The 27998-nt window shown below is 40.0% G+C and overlaps 1 long non-coding RNA gene across 3 annotated transcripts; it reads left to right on the forward strand.

Annotated features, from left to right (window-relative positions):
- The first annotated feature begins 614 nt into the window (after positions 1–614).
- Positions 615–27956, forward strand: LOC145452226 (uncharacterized). Of its 3 annotated transcripts, XR_013919249.1 has the most exons (4): positions 615–1121; positions 2537–2582; positions 5534–5882; positions 6828–9025. It is a non-coding gene; the product is annotated as an uncharacterized LOC145452226 (long non-coding RNA). The 3 variants fall into 3 exon arrangements; XR_013919248.1 differs by lacking the exons at positions 5534–5882; positions 6828–9025 and adding an exon at positions 27856–27956 and having other exon boundaries at positions 620–1121; XR_013919250.1 differs by lacking the exons at positions 615–1121; positions 2537–2582; positions 5534–5882; positions 6828–9025 and adding exons at positions 22100–22955; positions 25375–25426; positions 27856–27956.
- The last annotated feature ends 42 nt before the right edge of the window (positions 27957–27998 follow it).

A 27998-nucleotide genomic window follows, 5' to 3' on the forward strand; every position in this document is an offset into this window, starting at 1 on the left:
ATTTTTGAGATTGTCAAGGTGCATGCTCGATTAGTGTTGATTTTGATGCTGCTAGCTCCATGCATATAGTGACCCGCAATTGAAATTCAATAAATTTCAATCAAGGATGTTATGATGAGGTGGAAATTATAATATATGAAAATGGTTCACAATGCAGAACCGACCAAGGTTCGTTTGTGAACGTGAACCTCTAAATTTCTGAGGTTCCCACACAGAACGCGTACGTGAACCTCACGTTCACACCATCGCTATCATTGACTGCACATAATCAACAGCATAAGAGCTTAGTGACACGCAAACTAATAAGTCCCACCGTGCCGCATATGCCGTGTCCAATAAGCATGGGACGGCATATTTTCGGACAATTTTGCATGTTTAGATCTGTGCTTAGCACTGACTTAATAAAAGTACGAAATCGCGCTCGGGTGGTATCATGGAAGTACGAATGGCGACAGTGAGTGATTAAATTCCCGTCGCAAATTATTGAAGTGGCTTTTTTTTAAATTACAACATTACCCAGCATATACTTTCCCGAAACAACCGCTCAATTAAAATTAACCAACCGTACCTATAGCAGTAATGTGTTGTATTTATGCGATAGTAAACTTAACCATATGTGTCAACCATATGAATTCAAGGCGCTCCCATTTAATGATACCTGATGCCGATTACATTAGGCGTTGGCGAAGGATATGAAGCTCTCTTCCTGTTGATATTTAAGCACGTGAATGACAGAGAGTTGACTTCGTCTGCAACGTTGAGGTCATTGGACGATGCAAATGCGACGGAACGACGGGTCATTGAGTCTGCGCCTCCTTTCCTCTACCCCATGAGGTCCCGGTGTGTTAGGTATACGGAAGCGGTCAAAGATGTTTCCATACAATTACCCTCCCGGGAAAGTGATGGTTATTTGAACGTGGCGGATCCAGTCAGTCACGAATAAATAAATAAATATCTATTAGACTTCCTCGACTTCCTCGCGTTACAGATCATAAAATGAAAACGGCTGTTTGTTTGGTAGTTGTAACTCTCTGTCTTATGATCTTGACATCAGCAGGGACGAAAACAGAAGGACAACGGAAAAAGTATTCGCGAGCTCAAATATTTTCACCAGTTGGGAGGTAATTCTTTCTGTATTCCTTATAATATTTTAAATGCTTACAAATTACAAATATATGAAATGCTGGTAATAGTGAAAATAGAAGTCGAATCTCATGATCTGATATTATCAATAATACACTCTGATGCAGACCTGAACACTGTGCGGCCCGCGACGCGATTCTGAGCAGCGCGCCAACAGTTACTCGGAATTTAGACTATTTGTAATGTTAATGTGTGAACCAGAACTACTGTATAAAGTGATGCGAAAATGCGTTTACTTAGAAGTCTATATTTAGGTACAGTGATTACGTACCCTCCTCTCTCTCCGTCTCTCTCTGTGAGTAACCATGTCATGTGAGTAATCCAGGTTCAAAATAAAGCCAATATAGTAAATTATGACGTAAGAATTATAGTTACAAGTCACGGTTTCCATATCAAGTTCTATTCTTTTTTGTTGCCAGGCCTGTGCTATAAACTGTTACGTCATAGTTTCCAAATCCTAATCCGTAAAATAATGCTATCAGTGCATGCGATTAAAGGTCGTCCTCACTCACAAACGATGTAATGTCAAGCAATGAAAGCTGCGGCTGCAGGCCGGCAATTCAGCAAGAATCGGATCACTTAATATCTGTTTACAGAAGTCAGGCGTGAACCGGTATTTTTAGTTTATAGTAAGTATCAAGCAGGTATATGTGTTTAAGGAATATGATTTGAGTCGGCAATATAAGGAAAAATGATGCAGCGAATACATACACTCGGCTGATGCGGACCTGCTAGCTAAGCTATCAAAACAGCAAGGCTATTGTATCAAGACACACAGAGCTACGGAGGCAGCGTAATATTAACCCATCCACTTAGCAGCATGTGTTAACGATGTAATTCGCTGCTTTCAATTTAGAAATAAAACTGCCTGCCGCAGAACATATAGACTAAACGTTTTGTCTCGGCCCGCCGACGAATTTTTTGCGTCACATTTGGCCGACCGGCAGACAAATTTGACCACCTCTGCTCTAAGGGATGTGCGAGTACGAGGCCATCATTATGCATTATATATAATCAGTGGTGGCTTTTGGGGTGGGCGAGGTGGGCGGTCGCCCGGGGCCCCCTGGCCGAGGGGGCCCCTCTTTGGTTTTAGAGCTTATTTCAAGGTTTGTAGCGAATAGACGTGGAAATCCTTGTACAAATCAAGAAGATGATTCCGTTCTGATCAGTCAATCATCAAATATCCGCATTTGTTATTAAAGTCCCATATCACGACAATCATAAAAGTCTCTGCATGCCTGTTAAGTTGGTAGGCGAAACGGAGCCCCCCAGAACCTGCGATTACATACTTATAGCCCCCCCCCGGAAGTCTCGCCCAGCCCCCCCCCCCAATCGCAGGGCCACCACTGTAGATAATGACATATTCTAAAAAACGCATATACTTTGTTTACAGCGCATGGCCTGGTGATGTTAATCAAGAAAGGGATCAGGACTTGGAGGTAGGTCCAGAGGTGGTCAAAGTAGTCAAGAAAGCTACTCAAGTAGAAGTAGAAGTAGCGACGGAAAAAATCTACTCAAGTACAAGTAGAAGTACTTCTTCAATAAGTCACCTAAAACTACTTGAAGTAGAAGTAGAATTAACTGACTTTAAATCTACTCAAGTAAGTAAGTAGTTTTGAAAACAGTCTTAATTCGTTCGCATGGACTGTCAAAAGCTGCGAATTGAGCTATGCGGCACGTGCAGGGAGCTTGATTCGTATTGATGCATCCCAGGAGGTATCAATTTTCGACAGAATAAGTATTGTTTCGCATCATGGAATGCAAATTATAGTACTGATATGAAAATGCGATACTTATCCTTTGTTTACTAGAACACCCCGTTTTTAGAGAATAACATGGGATCGCGCCCTACCCCATATTATAAGGCCCCAAGTTTAGGCGAAGAGCAATACGTAGAAGTTGTATCGGATACGGTTACATCACTTTGCGTGATTATTATACGTTAATAACAAATATTGTGGATCGCAAAAGTTATATTTAGTGTAGGCTAGCTTTATTTTCGGAAAATGGAGGCATTACTACACTTGTGTTCATGCTTTAACATCTATGAAAGTAATTAGAACTCAAAGTATGATACTCGCAATTAAAATGAAATACAAATACGTAAGGGGCTGCTAGATTACAATACGATAGGTAATTGCCAGATTGCGAAACGGTAGTTTCAAACGTTGTGGTGGGTCATACTTACTGTGATGAAATATTTGATATGGGCGACAATGCAGTGTGAGAGGAACCAAGCAATCCGGTACCTAAATTACATTCACTGATACTTTCATGAAAACATATTTGTCACTCCATCACTACTATGCGCGAAGCGCAATAAAATTTCTGGGCTTTACTTGACTTTTATGAGTATTAAATGTTGGTACTCCATGAAAACAGCCCCGGAATTCCTCAAGTCATCGTTCGTATTGGGGAATTGGACTACTTCTACTTGACAAACTGAAAATAGCGAAAAGTAAGTAAGTAAATCACAAAATATTACGAAGTAGAAGTAGAGAAAATCAGATCTACTTGAGTAAGTACCAGAAGTAGAGGAAAACTACTTGAGTACTTCCAAAAAGTAGAAGTACTTCGTTACTGACCACCTCTGGGTAGGTCACACCCATATCTTAAAGAAAGAGTCCTTATTAGTATAGGGCACAGTGTTGAGATGACTCGAGTCACCGTTTTCGTACGACTTGACTTGATTCGAGTCACGTGGCAGAAATAACTCGACTTGATTTCACTCGGCGTCTCCGAAATGTGCATTGAGTTGTGACTCGATCAGACCAAAATTTACGAGTCAATTTCAAGTCATCAAGTAATCGGCGTAAATGAAAATCGCTGTATCATGCATATGTTCGGATTGTTCGCAATAGGCTGGTGTGACCTCTGAGAGCGACCAATCCTTCAAATATTGTGCGTTTCACCGAGCCTCTATTGTTATATCATAAATAAATTGACCCCAAACGAAGGGACGAGAGCGTAGAGCTTGCGTTGTAAACTAGCAGTGAGCATCGGATTTCGAAAATGCAATTTTACTTGAATTGTGACTTGATTCGTGACTTGACTTGACTTGACCCGATTCACCTCCGAAAACCAAGTGACTTGACTTGACTCGAATCAAAATGTCCCATGAATCGAGATGACATATGACTCGAAGGCAGTGACTTGTTCCCAAAACTTGGAGGACGTTGTTGCGGAAAGGAAAAGATCGATATTCCATACCTGCTCCACTGGTCCCATACCATACTAGCAATTTCCCATGCCATATCAGTATTTTTCCATATTGTAACATACTTTTTCCGTCTCCCAATATGGCTGAAACTATTTCTAATGTGTGGGAATATTCCGTGGGCTACATTCCAAATATTTTTGACGAAGTTAACCATTTAAATAGCCTTGTCAATACCATTCTCAGTGTATTCGTTTCGTATGTCAGCAACATAGGTTTGTCGAATCACTGGAATCAGATTGTCAAGTATATCTGTTAATGATACTTGATGTACTTTAGGAATCAAAACAGAAAAAACTAAGATATGGCCGTGACAAGAAAAACAAGTGTGCGAACTCACTGTCGGCAGTAATATTCTGATAAAATCGAAAATGACATGAGACAAATGTATCGGCGCAACAGAACATAACTCAGAATCGTATTTTACATCGCTACCATGTTGCGATAGCGGATCGAATGTACGATCTCCCCATATTATCATATAGTTGACACCAGCTGTATCCATTCTTCAGTCGCAAAGAACTGACATGACTCAGATAAGCTATTTTTGTGAATGATAATGATATATGTGCCCGTGCGAAGTACATCAAATGATAAATATTCACATAACTGCCACATTTTGAGAGTCTACGATTTTAAAACCCTTCTTGGTAGTTTGCTCAGCGTGAGTTTCGATACGCGAGATGTAACGGTGGTGCACGGTTTCAACGATCGAATTTCCTTTGTTTTCAAAGTGTAATGATTTGAATTTTATCATTAATAATATTTTCAAAAATATATCGATCGCATGGGTGATTCCTAGCTGCAATTTGAGATTTAAACAGGGACTTGTCAGTAATTTATGTTGGCATGCAATCGACACGACAAATCAAAAGTTTTTCATGGCACTGGCACAACTCTCAAAGTATAAAAGTATCGGAAATATTTCCGCATCAAGCCGTGCATGCACATTTCCATATTCCATATCGAAATTGCGTTCCATACCGTATCATACCACACCCTGGTAATTACAAAAAATTGAAACAATATGGAAACAATGAAGAGAAATGGATGAATGTGCTTCTCCATTTATAAGGTAAAGTTGGTACGATTATAGATACGACTGACTCTCATAATGCCGTATACCCAATGGATGATGACAGGCGGGATGATTAGTATTTTTTTCTATTTCAGGAAGATGCTTTAGTTAATTTCGAAGCAATGATGTTGGAAGAGACGGATGGAAATTGACAAATTTTCGAAATCAAATAAATAAGTACATGTATATTATAATATTGCCGCACTGGTGGGGCCGAGACAACAAGCAGAGTATGCTAAGCGAGAGAAACTATATTTATGTGCAGTATGGCTCTGCGTGACTGTCGCGATGGCAAATTTTCACATTCGAGAATGATTATCGGGGGATTTAGGGCCACGACCTGAATGAAATATATACTTTTGAAGTCGGTACGACAGTAACTCAGTCAGGCAGTCAGAACCATGATAGCTATCACTTCATCTGACTCTGGAAAGGTTTAAAGCAGTGGTTCTCAACCGGGGGTCTGTGGACCCCTGGGGGTCCGTGAAGCATTTTCAGGGGGTCCGCGACGCCTCTAAATTGGTAAAATGATTGACAACCCAATTTTTATTTTATTTGTAATTAGGAAAAGCATGAGCCAGTTTCATTTCATAATAACTAAAACGTTAGGACTCACATCATTGAAATGGTCGTCTGAGATGAAATATCCGACCGTGCAAACTCAGTTTATTTGTCAAATTGCCAATAGCCTGCTGATGTAAACATGCTGTTTAGAGATGTTTTGTTGGGGTTTGTGGAAAAATGAAATGTCGGAGATAGTAAGGTCGAACGAGAGACTTCGAGATGTTTGAAAAACATTTTGGATTTGGAGTTTTCATTCTCAGCAAATTAGTAAACGGTCGTTTGAAATAGAAATTCCTGAATTTTTTTTCCGAATCTGTCCTAATGAAGGAATTGAATCCTCGCCACGAAATGCATTTCTCATGTGATATATAACCACTAAATAACTTCAATATGAGATGCTAGAGAGAAATGACTATAGGCTTGAGGTGATATGTTAATTAAAAACTCACACCAAAAGCTGTCGTCAGAAGGGTTAGTCGCTACGCGATAATAATACATTCGCCACCAATAAATCTTTGTGAACATGGATTTTCCGCACTAGTTCATATCAAATCGTAGACGCTGATTTTCAAGACAAGTAAATACAGCTGGAAAAATCCCTCTGAAATAATAAAAGTCTACCCAATTACTACATATAAGTGTGTGCTGTTATTTTCAAAAGTCATTTTGTTGCTGTTTATCACTAGTCTACATTTACTCTTTGCACAAGACAGTTGACGGTTGCACGATAATTGAGCTAATTTTGAACGAAAACTTGAGGGGGTCCGCGACGGTCGAAAAGGGGTCCGCGAAGACAAAAAGGTTGAGAACCGCTGGTTTAGAGAGATACGTTGTGATCCGAGCGCAAGGAACCATGACTTCAAATTGTAGCTTTACATCATGCATTTATGTGTTCTCATCGCGTCGCTTGTTTACCCAAACGTACATGAAAATTTACCGCTATGATTGTAACTTGCAACTCTCCACTTACAGAGCGCACATATGCTTGCGTCTGATCATTTTTCGATAGAGTTCCCGAACATAAAAATGGCCTAAATTACAATCGTATCACGCTTTCCGTCGTTATGATGACGCTGAGAACTATCATTAATAAAGGTGCATCAGACACGTCTGCGTCACTAACAGACTGAGACAGAAACACGTAGATAGTTTCTACACCATGCCTAACGCTGCATAACGCTCCAACACGCATAGAAAAGCCAAGGTACATACGCAGCGCAGAGCTTACTTGGTCGCTATAGATATGCGAAAAAATATTTCTGGGTTTTGCAATTGACGTAGAAAAATACCCTCGAACTGAAAAAATAGCATGGAATGAATTGTTAGGCGTTTATTTCATTTTCAATATAGGTTGGATTTGGTTTGTTGTGCGCAGCTCAAATTTTCTGTTCGAGGAGACCGTATCGGCAGTGCGCAGGCCCGCAGCATATATGGAGGGAGCATTTGATATAAAATCACATGTTTTTGCGGCATGGTTTCTTGTCCAAAAGATACGCAGATTATGATAATGTACCATCACGACGATATACTTATCGAATGAGAATATATGCATCGAGAATGGACTAAATGCATCAAAATATGCACATACTGATCGTTTTGACAAAACATATTCGATAACACGAATTTTTGTTCGCGAGTAGAGACCGATATAATCGGTTCACCGATAATATTGAGTGGACATCATATATACTTTGAAAGAAATGTAGCACGGAGTCCGAGAACCATAATCTGCTGGGCTGCGAATGTTGTTGTTTTATTAACTTGATGGCAGAGTTGGTTAAAGAAGTAGTCACCGTTGGTTGGTACTATAGTAGAAGTATAAATAACGGCGTAAATTTCAACCCGAGTACAAGAATAGAAGTAGAGATTTCCAAGTATGCAAAAAAGTAAGTATTTTAGGCTATAACAGTGATTCCCCACCGCGGCTCCCAGAGCCGCATGCGACTCTCAGCTAGCCTTCTTGCGGCTCCCATTGACGTTTGAAAATCCCACAAATATTTTAAAAAATCAATTTATCACAGAGAAATCAAATTCCTATTAAAAAAATTATCATTGCTTGGCTTGGAGTCTGGAGTTTATAATTATGGGTGGAGACTGGAAAGTATGCTCAGTGCTCACACTCAAATGCGGCACTCAAATTTAATTCAGTTCACCACCAGACTCAAGTGCAGGTGGTGTTACAACACATTTTCCAACGGTATCTGACCATCAACCAATGGATCATTTGATGCATAGAACAGGCTTATCAGCAACTTTATTGATAAGTTCAACCGTCGCATTGACGGAATGTATGCTTTCTTGCCCACGATGAAAATGTTTTCAAATCCTATTGCATATAATGTGGCCACTGCCCCTAGTAATTTTCAACTTGAGTTGCTAGACATGCAGTCAGATATCGAGCTCAAGCAATTATTAAAAAGTGAAGATTTTACTTGAGTTTTGGAATCAAGGATCAGAGGCAAAGTATCTCAACTTCATAACCAATGCCCAGGAAAACGATTCTCTATTGTGATCAACTTATGTATGTGAAGCACTTTATAGCAAAACGGCCAGCATCAAAAATCAATATCGCGATCGATTGACCGATTACCACTCCAAGCAGCGTTCAGCATTCTCTGCAATGACGCCTCGCTTTGACAAACTTTTTGAAGCTCAAAGCCAATGCCAAGTTGGACATTAAATTGAATTTTTTCATGGTAGTGTTGCTATTCGTTGGTACGTGCCTTCATACTTTATAATCTTTATAATCTTTGTTATACCTAATGAATGTATTCGTGCGGCTCCAAACGTACTCTGAAATTTGAAATGTGGCTCTGACACTAAAAAAGGTTAGGAACCACTGGGCTATAGTATCGTCTGAAAAACTGAAAACTCCCAAGTTGAAGTAGTTCAAAATCATAAACACAAGACTGACTTTGTCGCAAGTATACAATGAACCCATACTTGAGTAATTTGCAAATAAAAGTACTTCGTTACTGACTATACATCTGCTTACGTGTGACCCAGGGTTACCATATTTCGGAATCGGGAGGACACTTTTTTCAAATCATAAAAGTTAGATTACCGGGATTGAAAACAGCTGATTTTAAAATGTTTACTGGAAATATTGTTGTGTTGACTAAAAAAGGTCATCACATCACTCCGAATCTACTCCGGAATGACCCACTCGAACGTCCACGACATCAATGCACAGTGCACACTGCACAGTTGCACACACAATTTTCATGACATAATTGTTATCAATTTTAAAGCGTCGTAATAAAAGTCTTGTTTTCAACGTTACCTAATTCGGTTCGCTCCTATCGGACGACTAAAACAGTCATCAACATTCAAGTGGCCCGCGCAATAGTCCGTAAATCTCATATGGCCCTTTGGCTGAAAAGGTTGGCCACCCCTACTTTAGGTACACTCTGCGCACCAGTACCAAAGTTTACTATTCACGCGATATGAAAGAGCCAATGAGGTACCGAATAATATGTGGAACGGAATTCCTCACCACAATAACTGTGCCGCGTAAGGTGGAAAAACGGTCCAAAAGCTACACTTTATCACGAAACGTCGGTTTTGTCGACATACATATGGCAACATAAGTCTTTTATTTTCAACGATGGATAAGTAGCAAAATTCTCATATATTTTCACTGCTCACATTGCTGATGTCCACCGTTCACTATATGGAGAATCGCGAATTAGAAACTCTTCATCCAAGATGGCATCCTGTAATATAAAGATGTATGCGGCCCGTATAATGTTCATTCAGATTTCAACAAGCGCTATTTAGCAACAAACGCGTGTATCATTTGATAGCTTCGCTAGATTAGATTCCGTGTACTTTGAGACATGCTGTGATTGCGATATCATTGTCGTTCCGGAAAAGTATCAAAAGACAACCATACCTGATCGGTAATGTCGTTTGGTCGGTGCACTCTGTCGTAAAAATCACGGCCCCTTTTAATTAGAGAGTATTATATTTACCAGTCTAAAACATACATATATGCTACACCTGATACAGCTGCTATTGACATGATTCTGTTTTGTAATAACATGGACAACAACAATTGACATTGACATTATCGTATAATTCCTGAACACGTCGGCTACGAGTCAACATTCTCCATGAAGACAACCTCCCCCCTCCAAAAAAACAAAAAAAAAAAACAGAAGGCATAACTCATGCAGGTCGAAGTGTTTCGCATGTGAGAAAAGATTCTGCCAGCGTGCAATGGTAGACAATTTCACGGAGTGTATTCATGGGATTATCACAAAGAATTTTTCAAGTATTTTCGGTCCCAGTGTCTCATCGGTACCACATCTCTTCTTACTCAATTACCACCGTCAAAAGATGCAAGCGAAGACTGCCTATTCTGCATACAACGCGAAAGTTGGCTAAAAAAGGTCAGCTCAACGGAAAGTAGACGCGGAAACCGCTTTTCCGAGCACCTGCACGGAAAAATGACCTTTTTTAGTCAATTCACCAGCGATCAGAGTTAATTGTATAAATTTCCCGCATATATATGTCGACTTTTTCGAATCCGTAAATATTGGGTGGCGAAAATTTGTGACGAGCTTGATAAGAGGGCGATGAGTCGAAAAAGATTGGGAACCGGTGACCTAGATCTAGATCAGAGGTCTCAAACTCAAATGTGCTCGCGGGCCATTTCCTCGTTTTTGACGACGCCGCGGGCCGCATTATCATTCTTAGAGATATTCATTGTATAATTTCCAGGTAGGCCTTATTTGACGGGACTTTGTAAACAGGCATTCCACAAACATCGTGGAAATGTAATTTAATATTGCATTATTCTCGCTTGACACGGAACAAAAATCACATTTTCAAATATTTGAATAAAATTGTTTTGTGCCGGGCACAATTTTTCTAATTAATGAGTTATAGACATCATACGACAGGATGCGTCATGCCATCGTAAAACTGTCGGGTTATAATATTGCAGCTAGTGGACCTTTGACGTGCAACAATTTTATGTGGAGTATTTCAAAATCTACTGGAGCATGATTTCATATCAAAGCATTTGAGCGGTATAGCCTAATCCTGGTTTTGATAAAGTCGTAATAAGTATAGGCCATTGTTAAATTCAAATTAAATCAGCGTTAGATTTTGCCCTCGATTATTATCAATAACAACTTTAATATAATCATTATTTAGCCATAGCAATATCATTGCTTCTTAACCTTTTTAGCGATTGTACCCCTTGTATTTCCAATGAGATTTCTCCTAGCCGCTGTCCATTCTCACCACAATTTCTGGTGGTATACCTATAATATAATCAGAAAGCCCGTTTACATAAAATCGCTCGTAGCGCGAAGACTATTTTCCAGTTTAATAAATCGACCAAGAAAATATTCCACACCATATAGGCCTAATTCCACAATGCATCTCCCACACCCTGATGTGCTGACCAGCTAGCCAGAGGCGCAGCGTGCCCAACGCCAGATCATGAGGTCGAACAAATCTCGCTCTCAATCAAGGAAGTACGATCGCAAATCGCCAAACACTGTGAGCAAAATGGAATGATGAATTCATGGAATCAGACGATTATTCGCAATATCGCGAAATATTTGCTTCGCAAACAATCATGCCAAGCTGCAACATATCCTCACGAAAAATATCATCAATTCTGATAAGATTGCAAACGGGCCACTGTAGACTCCACTGGCACCTTCGCAGAATCGGATGTCACGAGATGGGTTTGTGCGATACGTGCGGTATCGACGAGACGGTCGACCACTTTTTAATTGAATGCGAACGCTATTCGACCCACCGCGATCACTTGAAGACGACAGCGGCGAATCTAGGCATACCGTTTCAGCCCACGAAACTGTTATCAGACCCGCGGATTTTGCTGCCAGTGGCTGAATTCGTTGTACTCACCGGCAGACAGTTGTGACGCTGAAGGATTTGTCAGACTCTTAAGACCTGGTGTGAAAGACCATATAGTAGCCGAACACCATATGTACAATACTAACAACAACAACAACAACAACACCCAGATGTGGTGCTTTCGTACTCCGATGGGGTCTGCGGACCCTGGTTAAGAACCCCAGGAATAGAAATGTCGAATCGGCGAATAATTCATTGGTGTACTATAGTTACAGCTGTAGAGCTTACCACTACCCTAATCGCCACCGATAATAACATGGATAAAGAGAACGAACAACACCCAGCATGTAACCAACTATCAGTCACGGGGGTCATAGAATGCCAATGGTTGCTATACTGACCTGATTAGATAGCTATATGCATACCCTACGCAACACAATCTAAGACCTTTTGATATATTACTACTCCCCATGACAGTTGCGTAGATTGTTGCGTCCGTAGGATTAACAAGTCACCGTTCCGAGTCGCAAGTAGGGCTGGGCATAATGATTCGAGTACTCGAATCTGAATCGAGTATTAATTTTAATGATTCGAGTCGAGCAGTAAAAGACGATTTTTTCGAGTACTGAAATTATACGCTTCTCTCCACTGAAAGTTAATTTATCAACGAGAATTATAGTTGCGATACTAATTTTCACTGTTGAGGCCTTTAAACCTTGGTTGACGGTATTGCAGCATACGAAACATATAGTACAAAGCTACGAAGGTTACTGGACGTCGCACATTTCCAAAGTCATGATTATCCCGCAACATTGTCACTAAGTGGAATGAAATCGGTATGGTCCAAAAATACCATAGTATCATTTATGAGATTGATAACAGGCATTATATTCTTTGTGGTGGCATAAACAGTACATATTTGAAGTTTGACGTATTACATTGTGTTGTGACATCATAATGGGTGATACTCGATACTCGACTTGACTCGAAGCATATTACGTGATTCAGAATCGAATCACCCAGGTACTCGATTTTGCCCAGCCCTAGTCGCAAGTCCTTCTCTGATTTTAACGTTAGACCCGACTCAACTCGAGACATTTGTATTTAATCACCCAGTCAATCCGAAATCGAGTAATTTTACGGGAAGGTCGCACCAAACCAAATAACAATTTTCAGTCACGAATTATCAACGGGTCATGTTTAATCGCCATGAACTAGAAATGTGACGTATTAGCTGATCTTCCACCGCATGGTAGCTTTTAAAATTGATGTGATAGTGAAGTTTGTTGAGATTTCAGTGATGTTTATAGTAGTTTCAGGGTGAACATCAAGTTATTATATCTAAAAAAGATATATGGCAATTCAATGTATTGTTGAATACTTGAAATTCGAAAATGCCGTCGCGGGCCGCACAAAATGCTCTCGAGGGCCGCATGCGGCCCGCGGGCCGCGTGTTTGAGACCTCTGATCTAGATGATCTACTTACTATAGCTGCTGAACAGACTATTTCGAGGGTGCCAACCATCCCACATCGTATACGTCGGCTAGGGATGGTGTGGACCTCTGAAAGGTTCTTCGTGTGAACGCTATCATTTTTGAAGGCTTCTGTGTGAACGCTAACGTGAACCTCATGACGTCACGTGACGTCATATTGCTAATTCCAACCCTACATTTCAGAGAAGTGATAGCCTATGTTAATGTGCGCGATGCCTAGCGGTGACTCGGGCCACATAATGCCACAATGCTGACGTTTTAAACGTCGCCAAATGTATCAACTCGGGCAATTAAATGATATAATAATCCCATAAAATAAATATCTTCCGTCGCTTTGCCAACAATTTCGACGAGAACTTGCAAGGGGATATAAGCCTACGCCTTAACCGCCAGACCGGACAATGCATTCGCCGTCTGAATATTGCTACGTTGATATTGCGAAGAGTGTAAAACGAGCTTCTATACTTGCTACCGATATTACCCCATTAACAAGTTATACAGCAGTAGCCAACTCCCCAATTGCACGGATTTGTGATTGATCATACAATAAACATATGAAGTCAGTATTGACCCTGGCCTCGTATGCCTGCTAGATTTTCGAAATCAGACAACGATATCGATTTCATTGATTGGTTGAATAAGCATCATTCGCTGGCTACCTCCATGTGGTGTATGTCACTCTTGATGTTGTGTGATTGCGGGTCAAGCTCACTGAAGAGAGTCACTAGATATTCACAAACGGAAAGCTGGATATTTCGAGAAAACATTTGTAACAAAGCAAGTAAAATTTTTGTTATGCTGCCGGCGCCATGCATATATAGTGGCCTCAGAGTTGAAATGCAATAAATTTCAACCAAAGATGTTACAATGAGGCGAAAATTGTTATATATGAAAAAGGTTCACAGTGCAGACCCTAGCAAGGTTCGTTTGTGAACGTGAACCTCTAAATTTCCGATGTTCACAGACACACAGAAAGCGAACGTGAACCTCGCGTTAACACCATCCCAAAGGTCAGCTATGTCGAGTGGTAATCGTTGTCCGTAGGCTCATATAACAGGTTTTTGGAAAGTATTTACACAATTATGGCATGATTATACAACTTAAATATACACAGTATTATTTTTTGGAAAATACCTTTGTTTAAAACACTGTTGAAGACATGTTTTAAACAAAGTGCCCCAAACAACAATTTGTTTTAAATGCAACCCTAACGCGACCCGTCTCATCTGGTTTATGAAAACGTTGCAGACCCCTGCCATAGAATTAAAATCAAAAACAATTATCCATCTTGCTACGGCACCGTCACATAACATCTTATCGCGGCAAAAGAACGTGCATACATATGCTACAGCTACAACTAGAGTTGCTTATAGGGATGGTGCGAAACCCTAAAAGGTTCTGGTTCATGTGAACGCGAACGTTAAGGTGAACCTATGACGTCACGTGATGTCATTTTTTTAATTCCACCCAACATTTCAGTAAATAAGTAATATCTCAATGTGCACGATACCTAGCGACAGGTCACACATCAACCGGATCAATCAAATTATATATTTTTCCCATAAAATCAATATCTTTCGTCGTTTAGCCAATAATTTCGACGGGGACTTGCAAGGGAATTTAAGATTAAACGCTTTAGCGGTCGAGGCTAGATGGGACAATGTAGTCGGCGTCTGACTATTGCTATATTGATATTGATCAGATTGTAAAATGGGTATCTATACTGGCTACCGATATTACCCCATAAACAATTTATACAGTAGCCACCACCCCCCCAATCGAACGGATTTAGTTTTATGAAACAACAAACATATCAAATCAAGATGGATCCCGTATGCCTGCTACACTGTAAAAAAAAACCTCGATTTACCGCGAAATATTTGGAAGCACGGAAGCCAGACATTTCGTGGTAATTTAACATTACCGTTAGTCAATGTAAATTTAACTTACACTCGTCCGGTAATCTCACTTTAGACGCCAGACTGTAATGTTACAATCACCTCCGGTATATCCAATCTACATTTTATCCTGTATATTTGCCACTCACACTGTAATTTTACCGACTACCTACACCTACATACATGCTGTCTGTGTAAATCAGGATTACATACCAGCTTGTAAATTCACGTACATCCCATACCTATCGCAAAGCAACCCGATGCTAAAATATCGCAAAAGCTTCTTCACACCCCCAAAACGAGATTGGAACAAACTGTATATTCATTCATGATTCACGATGAGAAGATTGTCGATGGAAAAGTATTGCTGCTGGAGGTCTAATTCTTCTTTAGGAGACATGCAGTAACACGAGTGGTCTCCCACCATCGGCCAAACTTCCAATTGTTTCTTTTTCTCGTCCTCATTCCTTCTGTGGACCTAGTATCTTGCAGTTCCACTAAAAAGAATTCACGCGTAAGTCACTATATTAAGCAAAGTTCCTAACCTAGACATGACATTATAATACTACTACTAAGACAAATAGGGTAACAAAAATATAACAATTTTTGAAGTAGGGGAGATGTGGTACCGATGGATCAAAAATCGAAAAATGATCGCTGACCCTGAAATGTTCAGCCGTAAACAGCAGATCTTTTGCTGGCTCAGCACTTTGATACAAGCTCTACCTATCGCGCACATATACATGAATATCCGTCTTCTCAAAAAATATTAATGGACTTTCAAAATTTGTTGCTCGAACGTGTCATCGGTCCCCACCCGGTGGGTCCAATGACACACGACCCGGGGACCTACGACACATATACCCTAAAAAACTCAAATGTCACTACTTTTCTTTCTCAGTATTATAATCTAAGCTACAGCAAGCCAAAGAAGAATGTTTGGTCGTAACGGTCAAAAAATAGAATAAATATTAACTCGAATGTTGTCATAAAATCACGTTTCGATTTAGGCTCGGACTTATAAATTTGAGGGTACATACATATTGCATGAAAATCGACAGTGTGACTTCCAAATACCTCGTTATAGCGATAAAACATCATATGCAATTATTACATAAAGATTTTCTATACGTAAGCATGTTTCATTTGTTTCGTGATTAGTATGCTTGATTATTTTGCTTGATTTGGCTATTGTATCATCGGTCCCCACCCTACGAATTTTATACATAAATCGAAAAAAGTCCACTCAAGGAAAGTACTGAAAAAACTAATAGGTGCCATTATATAGCCTGATACAAGCCCTACACTTCACAATAAAAATGATTGCTGGTTTTTTCGTGTTGAAGGTTACAAAGAAAAATGTATATGTCGATCTAAATTTAGTTTACACCCCCTAAAACAAAAATCATCTGTGAGAGACCCCATTGCTCGCGCACGTCGATTTTTTTTGTATGTGAGGAAAGATTTTGCCAGCATGCAATTGTAGACAAGTTTACGGAGTGCAATCATGGAATTATCATAGAGAATTTTCAAAGTATTTTCGGTCCCAGTGATCCATCGGTACCACATCTCCCCTACCGGTACTGGTACACTGTGTGGTGACGGCTCCGCCTTTTACATGATATAGCGGAGATTCATGACTTACTTTATCAAATGCAGCGGGCAAGTTATAAATGATATTGCATCTTTGTGTGGGCCAATTATTATTAGTCATGCACTTTATTGCATGCTGTTATTTCTTGACCCCCGATTAGGATTGTCCATCGTATCTGTAGGGGAAATATATTGAAATCGCCCAAATGTACCATAAAAAAAATTATTTCGTGAGGAGCACATGGTTCTGATTCCTGGTCAGATTTAGAAGGGCGCTACTATATTAGAATCAAAATATTAATTTATGTTGAATGGCGTGGAGCGCGAAGAAAATTTCAAGAATAATTAAAATCTCTAAAAAAATTGGGAATGAATTAGTAATTTCAATTTGAATGTCGACGGATGCTAACACATACTAATTGAATTAGGTGTTGGGGGCCGCACAAATTCCCATCTACGGCAGCAGGTTGCCCATCCCTGATCTAATAATATACATATGGTATGTCTTACGCCAAGTTTAAATCCGTATTCCAGTCTTCAACATTTTTGACAAATTTCCCCAAACTTGTTTGAATATAGCAAAAAAACATTGGACAGGACATCAATTTGTTTCAAGGTAGATTGCACTGAGACTAACCCTAATGCTGGTAGTGACTACAGAGAACAAGGCGTCGTTCTGTACTGCCATGCCCAATTTGATCAGTTTTGGAATTGAATTGAATTAAATTGTGTTGATATAGGGTAGCTTAATTGAGGGCGAAACCGAGAAACCTGTATTGCATCTAAGTCTGTCTTACGCAGTGCAGTTCGGTTCGCCAGCTATTAACAACAGCTACCCAGTGCAACGAGCTTTAGGCTACTGCCAAAGCTATGAAGTAATGAATGACTTACACGTGGGAATTCCTCTAAATCTTCAAAGAATATCACAAATTTGCTTAAATGAAGTTGAGCGCAACTGCTGGAGTTTGAATTTGGCGAGCTTTCTTGAATACGAAATAAGTTTCATCTTCAACGATCGTCTTCTGAAAATGGTTGTGAAACACGTTTAGTCAGAATTCATACAGACTTAGTCAATTTCTCGCGTTCCCCAGGTTGAGAACCACTGATCTTATGTATTGAAGCAAAAGGTTCCTCATTTGAGGTGGCATGTGTGCCAAACAAATCCAGCAGTGGATGGAAACAACTCTATGTTATGGCCCAAAAATGACATAAACATGCCAACAGTTTCAACTGCTCCGCGGCAGAGTATGTGGTGTCACAGGTCAGTATATCGGTCGACTAACATCCCAAAATAGAACAGAGAATGCGGCGAATGAAATATTTCAATCATGAAATCAAAGCCATCCCGGTGGTGTGCGCAGTCGTAGATATTCACGGTAACGAATACTATGCAGTACTGTACCTTTTACGATGCGTATCCCAATCAGCATTCCTAGGAATCTTCAACGATCGTGTCCACTTTCTTCAAGCACAACAAGCTTCGCTCCACCCTTTGCTCAAATCTCAATAATGGCCAGAAGACGACGATACGACACTCGACGATTTCAAATTAAGTGGTATTCATCCGCTGACATGCCACCGATAATATTTACTGGCCACTGCGTTATAATGTTTGATTTAGGTCGTTTTTTTGCAGAAACAGTTATCATTACATCTAGTCCCTTTCTTTCCCATCTAATTGCGTATAAATTGATCTTTATTCCATGTGTTGTCAGTACCATTCTTTGGTCAGTACTTACCGTACTTACTTAAGCAGACGCAGCTTGTGATGTCACAGTCGTGCGTTGGTTGTTTAGTACGCATCTCAGAAAAATCAGTAACGCGTAACGGTAACCTAATGTAAGCTATTACAGGTCGCCTTGTTCGCCATTAACAACTGGTCAACTTAGCATGCGGTGCTGATATTTCTAGTTTCCCGAACAATATTATACATCCTAAACTGATATTCTAACTCATCAGTCCTATCCGTGCAGACAACGAATGTAACCAGCGAGACCGGCCGTATAGCCACAGCCTTATAATATAATATAGTGGCTATCTACGATGTCAGTTGTTTCTTTTACCCTACTATGTACTATACTGAAATAGTTACAAGGGCCAACAATTTCCGTATGACAGACCCCAGTCTCGCGAACGAGGTTGAATAAGGTCAAATCACCACGAGAATGATATCAGTAACATTCATTTCCACGTATACATTGGCTGCAGGATTTTCAAGCTAATCAATTTTGCCAATAGCCTGGTGAACTTCAGTAACGAGTAACTGTCAGTAATTTTGCGAAGAAATTCTGGTAACTTGACTTTAGAGCTACATTGAGGTAATATTACATATCAAAATGTAGAATTACAAGCTACGCACAGTTATTGGCAGCTACCGGCAATTCGTTGCAAAATTACAGAGATTTCCCAGTAAATCTACCAGATTTTTTAGAGTGTAGAATTCTTACATTAGACAACGATGGATTCTTTATATCAATTTCATCGATTGGTTGAATAAGCACAATTCGCTGGCTATGTCCGATATGTAGGCTACACAGTGTATTTCGTTATTGATGTTATATTAGGCTTACCATACGTCCTCTTTTAAGAGGATTTGTCCTTTTTTTTGACTTTTTTGAAAGTGTCCTCGGAGGACGCCCTTTTGTCCTCTTTTTTGAGATTTTGTCCTCTTTTTTGAAAATTTAGGTCAGATTTAGAGGAAATTGCGAGTGATATGCCACAAATTAGCGCAGAAGTGAAGCTCCGGCGGGTATTTCGGAGGGAAAAGCGGTGATTTTAGCTCTGTGCGAAAAGAAGACCTTTTTTTTAGTCATCCACCTGGCAATGTGGAGTGAAAAACGTTATTTTGAGCTCTGAGCAGAAGTGATGACCTTTTTTTTTTAGTCTACCGATCACCAAGTGGGAAAAATTTACCGGTTTTTGAGAATTCTTCTCCAGTTTTGCATGTCTGAAATTTCTCAAAAAGTGTCCTCTTTTTACATTTCCAAAATATGGTAAGCCTATGTTATATGATTGGGTGATCCGCTCATAGCAGAAAGTCACTAATTATTCACCAACGGAAAGCTGAATATTTCGAGCAAACTTTTGTATCAAAGCGAATGAAATTTTGGAAATTGTCACGGTACATGCTCGCTTATTGAGGAATTTATTTTATGCTGCCAGCGACATGCAGATAGTGTCCGAAGATGAAATGCAAAGAATTTCAGCCAATGATGTTATAATGACGGGAAAATGTAATAAATGAAAAAAGGTTCGCAGTATGGAACCTACCAAGGTTTCTTTGCGAACGCGAACCTCTAGATTTCTGAGGTTCAAACACAGGACGGGAACGTGAACCTCACGTTCACTCCTTCTCTAGTTGCTGATTTCCTGAACTATCCAGCCACCGTGTTATCGCAATTTCAATGATGACGTGATTTCAGTGCTCGAGTAATTCGAAATGCGTGAGTTGCTTACGAGTAAATGAAGTAAGAAGCGGGGTATGGTTCGACAATCGACGGATTATTAATTATATTCTACAGTCAACTTGAAGGGTTACTGAAAAAACTATAGGCTGTACATGCACAGTTGTGCCATGTTTCCAGAGGTGGTGGAATTTCTCCTCACGACAAAACCATATTGTTGGAATTTGTAGATATATCTATATATATCATTGAGGCAATTGGATATTTGGATGTGGCAAAAACGCCGCTCGCGTTATAATAAGGGCATGGTATGATATGGTATGAAAGTATGGTATGGTATGGAACGAACTGTCTGTATGGAATATGGAAATGTGCATGTATGGCAGGGGCGGGCAACTTCTCCAGTCGGCGGGCCGCATATAGGAACATTGAGTACTTGGCGGGCCGGATTGCTGAATCGACACATTATTCGCCCATTTATCCACATATACAAGGCATAAATCATATTTAATGAATGTATTTTAACGACAGCAATGACGAAGACAATGTGGATTTGAGAATGGTATTGTCATACAGGCGCCGCCATGTCTGCTGCTATCTGATCAATCAACACACGGTGCAATCCTTTAATAAAGATCTCAAGGCGCTCGATAAGCCTGGTACCACAAATTTAGATATCAATTCATTAGGGTTAAGTAGGTGTCGAGATAGCGTCGTTGTTCAACTGTGTGGCCTAATTAATCTCGATATTGAATTCATGCGGGCCGCGTCCTCTACGAAATTTGAAAAGTGTCCCGTGACCCGTTTTGAGTCGGCGATTACGGAATGAATCAAAAATAAGAAATATCAGCCTCGTGTATATCACCAATGTTGTCGACAAACAGCATGATTACCACAAACGACAATAGGGTTGAGCACATCTTGTAAATGCCGATAATGCAAGTAATCTCGCTTCTATAAACTTGAGTCCCACTCTCGCACGCTGTACACGCGCAATGCGCATTCACGTATATAATAAAATACCGTCACTAAAATTTGACGTAGTAAGCAAGTACTGTAGTGGGGGATCTCATCAGACTGGGTCCGCGGGCCAAATTATCATGTAAGGCGAAAAACTGTCCGCGGGTCGGATCCGGCCCGCGGGCCGTATGTTGCCCCCCTGATGTATCGTATGTATTGCTGCTACCAGTGCGTTGCCACAACAGTTTTACATGTCATGAGCTTTTGTTGTGGTTCCTTCCTAAACAGCGTATATATTTTACGATCGGTATTATTCGCTGGCATATGACACAGAGAAATCAGTGGGAAAGAATTAGTGCATCAGGGCTGTCTAAATTAGGGTTACCATACGTCCTCCGTTTTCAGGTTTTTGAAAATGTCCTTCTTCTTGGCAATTCGTCCTCTTTTACAGCTTTTAGAGCTAAGATGATGGATAGATTTGAGTAAAACTGGGCGTAAATAACGCTAAATAGGAAATTCGTGGTTCTAACGTAAGCGATCTATTTTTAGTCAACCATCCACAATGTCGTGATAAATTTACCGTTTTTTTCCGGATTTTACTCTGGAAATTTAGAAAAATTGTACTCCTTTCCCGATTCCAAAATATGGTAACCCTAGTCCAAGTTGCCCGTTTCATCTAAAATGATTAGAATATAAATGCCGGAAAATTTCCACGCATCAAAAATATAATATTATCTGAGGGGCTGAGAAACTGCGAAAGGATGGAAAAGTATCAAATAGGGTATGGAAAAATGTTGCTATGGTACGGAAAATTGTGCGTATGGTATGGAACGATGGAGTCGGGTATGGAGTATGGAATGTTCCGTTCCACACCATACCCTGGTTATTACACAAGATCATCATATAAAAGTTTAGTGATATGTTTTCCAAGAACACGCAAATTAATAATAAGTCCCACCGTGTAGCATATGCTGTGTCCAATATACGCAAGGGACACCATGTTTTCGGATAATTTTGCATGTTTTACTCTAGCACTGACTTATTAGAAGTGCGGAATCGCGCGCGTGTGGTGATATCATAGAAGCACGAATAGCGATAGTGAGTGATTAAATCTCTGTCGCAAATTATTTCTGTATTGCAACATCACCCAGCATACTTTCCCGAAACAATCGCTCAAGTAAATTAACAAACCGCTGCTATAGCCGTGATGTGTTGCGTTCATGCGAAAGTGATATTAACCATATGTATCAACCATATGAATTCGAGGCCCTCTCATTTAATGATACCTGACGCCGTTTACGTTAGGCGTTGGCGAAGGATATGGAGTGCTCTTCCTGTTGATATTTAAGCACGTGAATGACAGACAATTCACTTTTGTCTGCAGCGTTGACTTATTTGGACGATGCCGATGCGACGGAACGGCAGGTCATTGAGTCAACGCCCCCTTTTCTATATTCCATGAGGACCCGGTGTGTTTGGTATACGGAAGCGGTCAGAGATGTTTCCATACAAGTACCCGCCCGGAAAAGTGATGGTTATATGAACCTGGCGGATTCAATCATTCACGATTTAAGTAAAAATATTGATTAGACTTCATGGCGCGTTACAGATCATAAAATGAAAACCGCTCTATTAAGTTTATTACTTGTGACTCTCTGTTTTATGCGCTTGACATCAGCACGGAGGAGGAGGGGAGTTCGTGTAGGAGCGCAGACGCGAGTTCCGGTGATGATCCAACAGAGATTTTCACTATCACCGATACCGACGTAAGTCTTACTGTATTACTTATGTTATTTTAAATCCTTACAAATTACAAATGTATGAAATGCTGGGAGAAGTGAAAAATATAAGTTGTAACTCATGATCTGATATTGCGTTTACTTAAAAATGTAGTTTATGTACACTCTGTACAGTGATTACGTAACCTTCTCTCTCTCTCTCTCTCTCTCTCTCTCTCTATACATATACGCCGCGCGGCCTGTGCTCTAAACAGTTACCTGTTACTGTTACGTCATACGTTTCCAAATCCTAATTCGTAAAATAATGCTATTAGTGCATGTGATTAGCGGTCATCCTTACTCACAAAAATGTTAAGTCAACCAATGAAAGATGCGACTATGCAGGCCGGCATTTCGACAAGATTTGAAGCACTAAATATTTGTTTACTGAAGTCAGCCGTGAACCGGTATTTTTGTTTATAGTGAATACCATACAGGTCTCTGTGTTTGATTAATATAATATGAGTCGGCATTATGAGAAAAATCATGCAGTGAATCAGACATGGGGTAGTCGTGATTAGTATTCGTAATCGATTACGACGATTACAGCAATTTCAAGTAATCGTAATCGCAATCAATTACATTCTAAAGAAATCCAAAGTAATCGTTATCGTAATGGACAATTTTCAGGTTTTTAATGACTCGAGACTGACTCGAGTCGCGATTTTTTGGTGACTCGACTTGACTCGAGTCATTTTCTTAAAACTGAGAAATGACTCGACTCGACTCGAGTCAATTTCTGTATTGACTCGACTTGTACTCGAGTCATTGCGCACGACTCGGACCAAATCATGTGACTCGAGACTGGGTCTACCAAGACAGGCATTTTATTGTAATTTCAAAGAACAGTAAAGTTGTTACACTATTATTTTTTCGTCTGTCAGTACTGGTACTAGAAAATGCTACCAGAAACTGTTAAAAGTGAGGAAAATTAGTATATTATGAACGCGAAGCATTCGATATCACCGAACAGAGTTGTAAAAAGTGAATTTATCATGACATTGACTCGGAACTGAACGGTCAACACACTGAATTGGACTCGGACCCGAATCAAATTACTATGACTCGGACTCGACACTCTACTCCGTGACTTGGACCCGGACTTGACACGGTGGTGAATTGAAAATGACTCGACTTCACTCGAGTCAAAACTATAAAAGTGAGATTGACTTGTTACTCAGAGCCTTGTGACTTGGTTACAACGCTGACAACCATGACGTCAACTGATGAAGATTCGTGAGCAATGCGGTATTATACCAGGTTATGGATAGCAGAAACGTCGGATTTTCAAACCCCACTGCTCATTATTACGCCACATTGTGTAACGAATTATTTACATACTGTAAATAGCTATTTGATGAACATGTAGTACATAAGTAGTGTGCTTGTAAGAACTCCTGCCATCCCATACATCAGGTCATCAATGCACTCCAGTCCAGATACCAGCGATCTCTCGCAGCGGGACAATAATCACCACCCTGCCTACTTAAAACTTCCACCAATCGTTGTCTCGGTATTCGTTACTACATATTTGGATCTGCCGCCATAGCCATCCGCTGATACACTATGTTAGCGGGACTTGTAACTAGAATCAGGACCGTAACAGCAGTGACGTCATATTTTGTGATACGATTATTGATATACAATGTTCTTTCCAATTTTCTACTAGTTGCTGAAAATTACCCCTGACGAGTGTCAGCCGAAAATATTCGGGTTTATTTCAATATGAATGTAGCCTACTATTCAATTGCATATTGAAATTATCTATTAATGCGCAGTATAAAATTGGAAAAAACTACCATTTTCTTCCTACCAAGTGAAATATTCAAGGGTAAATACAGTAATTTTGGGCTTTTTTATGTGCATAAATATCTTATGACAAAGAGCCAATCTGACACAACTAATGTGATATTCGTAATCAGCAACCTCAAAAACTCCAGAAACGACTCCCAGATGTTCTGCCTAAAAAATATTTTCATTTTGTTGTCCGGTGTAATCATAATCGTAATCGCAATCGACTATACATTCTAGAAGTAATCACCCCATGCATGTCTGCAGTGAATACGTACACTCGGCCGATGCGGACCTGCTAGCTAAGATAGCAAAACCGCAAGGCTATTTTACCAAGTCACACAGCTAGCGACGCGGCCTAGTAATAATCCATCTATTTAGCAACAAGTGTTAACAATGTACTTTGCCGCTTTTCATTTAGAAATAGAACTGCATGCCGCAGAACATATAGACTTGACTTTTTGTTTCGGCCAGCCGACGAATTTTTCGCTTCACATTTGGCCGGCCGGGAGAAATAATTGCCCACCTCTGCTCCAGGGGATGTACGAGTACGAGGCCATCTTTATGCATTATATGTAATGTCATACTGTAAGAAATGCATATACTTTGTTTACAGCGTGAGCGCATGGCCAGGTGATGTTAATCAAGATTATGATCAGGACCTAGAGGTATGTCACACCTATATCACAAAGATTGAGTCCTTATTACAGATATTAGTATAGGCTGCAATGTTTGGATGAATCGATTCGCTGTTTTCGTACGACTGACTTGATTCGAGTCACGTGGCAAAAATGACTTGACTTGACTCGGCGTCTCAGAAATGTGCATTGACTCGTGACTCAAACCAAAATTTCAAGTCATCAAGAAATCGGCGCAGATAAAATCGCTGTATCATGCACACGTTCGGGTTGTTCGCAATACGCTGGTGTCACCTCTGAGAGCGCCCAATCATTCAGTTATTGTGCATTTCACTAACCCTCCCTACTTATATCATCAATAAATTGACCGCAAACGAAGTAACCAGAGCTTAGAGCTTGCGTTGGAAAGTAGCAGTGAGTTATAGTATTCTAACAACAAATAATCTGCTATATAGAATGATCACAATGGTCAATGTTCACATTAACCAAACCCTTTTTTGAAATAAATCCAAAGAGAATATAGTTTATAAGTTGATGTTATTCGTCAATAATTGGCGCAGGCCTAAATTGCATTGCATGAGTATGCAGCTGGGTTTTCTGAGGTTCAGGCTATACAGTTACTTACGTAGTTCAGAAGTTGTATGTATGCGTGAGCGATACAACGTGTTTCTGCCTGTATATTTAACTCTTACAATCGTTCCGCGATTCAAAATAAATGGCGACTCATTCTGTAGGTCATACATCTCGGAAATAAAACGTATCGTACTTTGGAAATGCAACCTGACTTGAATTGTGACTTGACTCGTGAGTTGATTCGAGTCACCTCCAAAGAAATGGTGACTTTGACTTGACTCAACTTAAAATGTGCAATGAATCAAGTTGACTTATGACCCGAAGGTAGTGATTTGTTCCCAACACTGGGAGGGCATTTGCGTGGAAAGGGAAAATCCGATATTCCATACCCGCCTCACTGGTTCCATACTTTACTAGCGATGTTCCATGCCATAGAAGCGCTATTTCATTTTGCCCAATACTTTTTCAGTCTCCCAATATGCCTGGCAGTATATTTTTAATGTGTGGGAATATTCCGTGGCTACATGATAAATATTTTTGATGGACTTTACCATATAAACAGCCCTATCAATTCCATTCACCATGTATTCGTGTCGTATGTCAGCGAAATAGGTTGTCCAATCACTGGAAACAAATCGTCAAGTAGGACTGTTTATGATAAATTATATACTTTAGGAATCAAAACAAAAACAATATAGACCCGTGATAAGAAATACCAGTGTGCGAACCCTCTGGTGGCAGTAATATTGTAATAAAATCGAACATAACACGGAACAAATGTATTGACGCATCAGAATATAACTCAAAATCGTGTTTTACATCGCTACCACGATATAATAGCGGATGGAATGCACGACCCCCCCCCCCCCCATAAAGGGGCTATACTCATTATATAGCTTCATTAGTTAACATCAGCTATATCCATTCTTCAGTCGCAAAGAACTGACAGGACTCTATTTTTGTGAATGATACGGATAGGATGTCTATATCCGTGCGAAGTAGATCAAATCATAAATATTTACGTCACTGCCACGTTCTCAGATTCTACGATTTTGAAACTCTTCTTGGTAGTTTGCTCAGTGCGAGTTTCGATACTCGAGATGTAACGGTGGTGGACGGTTTCAGCGGTCGAATATCCTTCGCTTTAAAAGTACACCGATTTGAATATTTATCACTATTAGTATTTTCAAAATTATATCGATCGCATGGTTGATTCCTAGCCGCAATTCGAGATTTAAACAGGGAATTGTCAGTAATTTATGTTTGTTTGCAATATATATGACAAATCAAAAGTTTGTCATGGCACTGGCACAACTGTCAAAGTATGTAAGTATGGGAAATATTTCCTTATCGTGCATAAATGCACGTTTCCATATTCCATTTCGATATTGCTTTCCATTCCGTACCATACTACCCCCAACTAATTAGAATGAATTGAAACAATATGAAAGCAATAAAGAGCAATGAAGGAATGTGCTTCTCCATTTAGAAGCTAAAGTTGGTATGATTTATATAGATACGACTGACTCCCTTAATACCGTATACCCAATGGATGATAGCTGACTGTATTTGTAAGCATTTGTAGTTGTATTCATGGTGTTTATCGACTACTATGGTCGGTCATGAACACCAGGCCGATATTATTTATTTTTATTCCGTAGGTAATTACTTGTAGCACGGCTCACTTCTAGGCTTTTATAAGACACCGTTTACGCGGATGAGATGGGCAGGAGACGCCTAGATAAACCTCCAACACTTCTGGAGAAATTCTGGAGTCGACCTCGGACGAACTGGAACCCACAACCCATTGGTGTTGCACTTCTAGATTATACCACTATACCATCTCACCGTCTGACTTACTGAATGATTATTATTTTATATTTCAGGGAGACGCTTTAGTTAATTTCGAAGCGATGATGCTGGACGAGACGGATGAAAATTGACAAATTTTCGTAGTCAAGTAATAAAGTACATGTATAATACTATATTACTGACTTTGTGGGGCCGAGGCAACAGGCGGAGTATGCTA

The sequence above is a fragment of the Botryllus schlosseri genome, chromosome 12 (genome assembly GCF_051294905.1).
Source record: "Botryllus schlosseri isolate E-star chromosome 12, Bs_hap1, whole genome shotgun sequence".
Classification (NCBI taxonomy): Eukaryota; Metazoa; Chordata; class Ascidiacea; order Stolidobranchia; family Styelidae; genus Botryllus; species Botryllus schlosseri.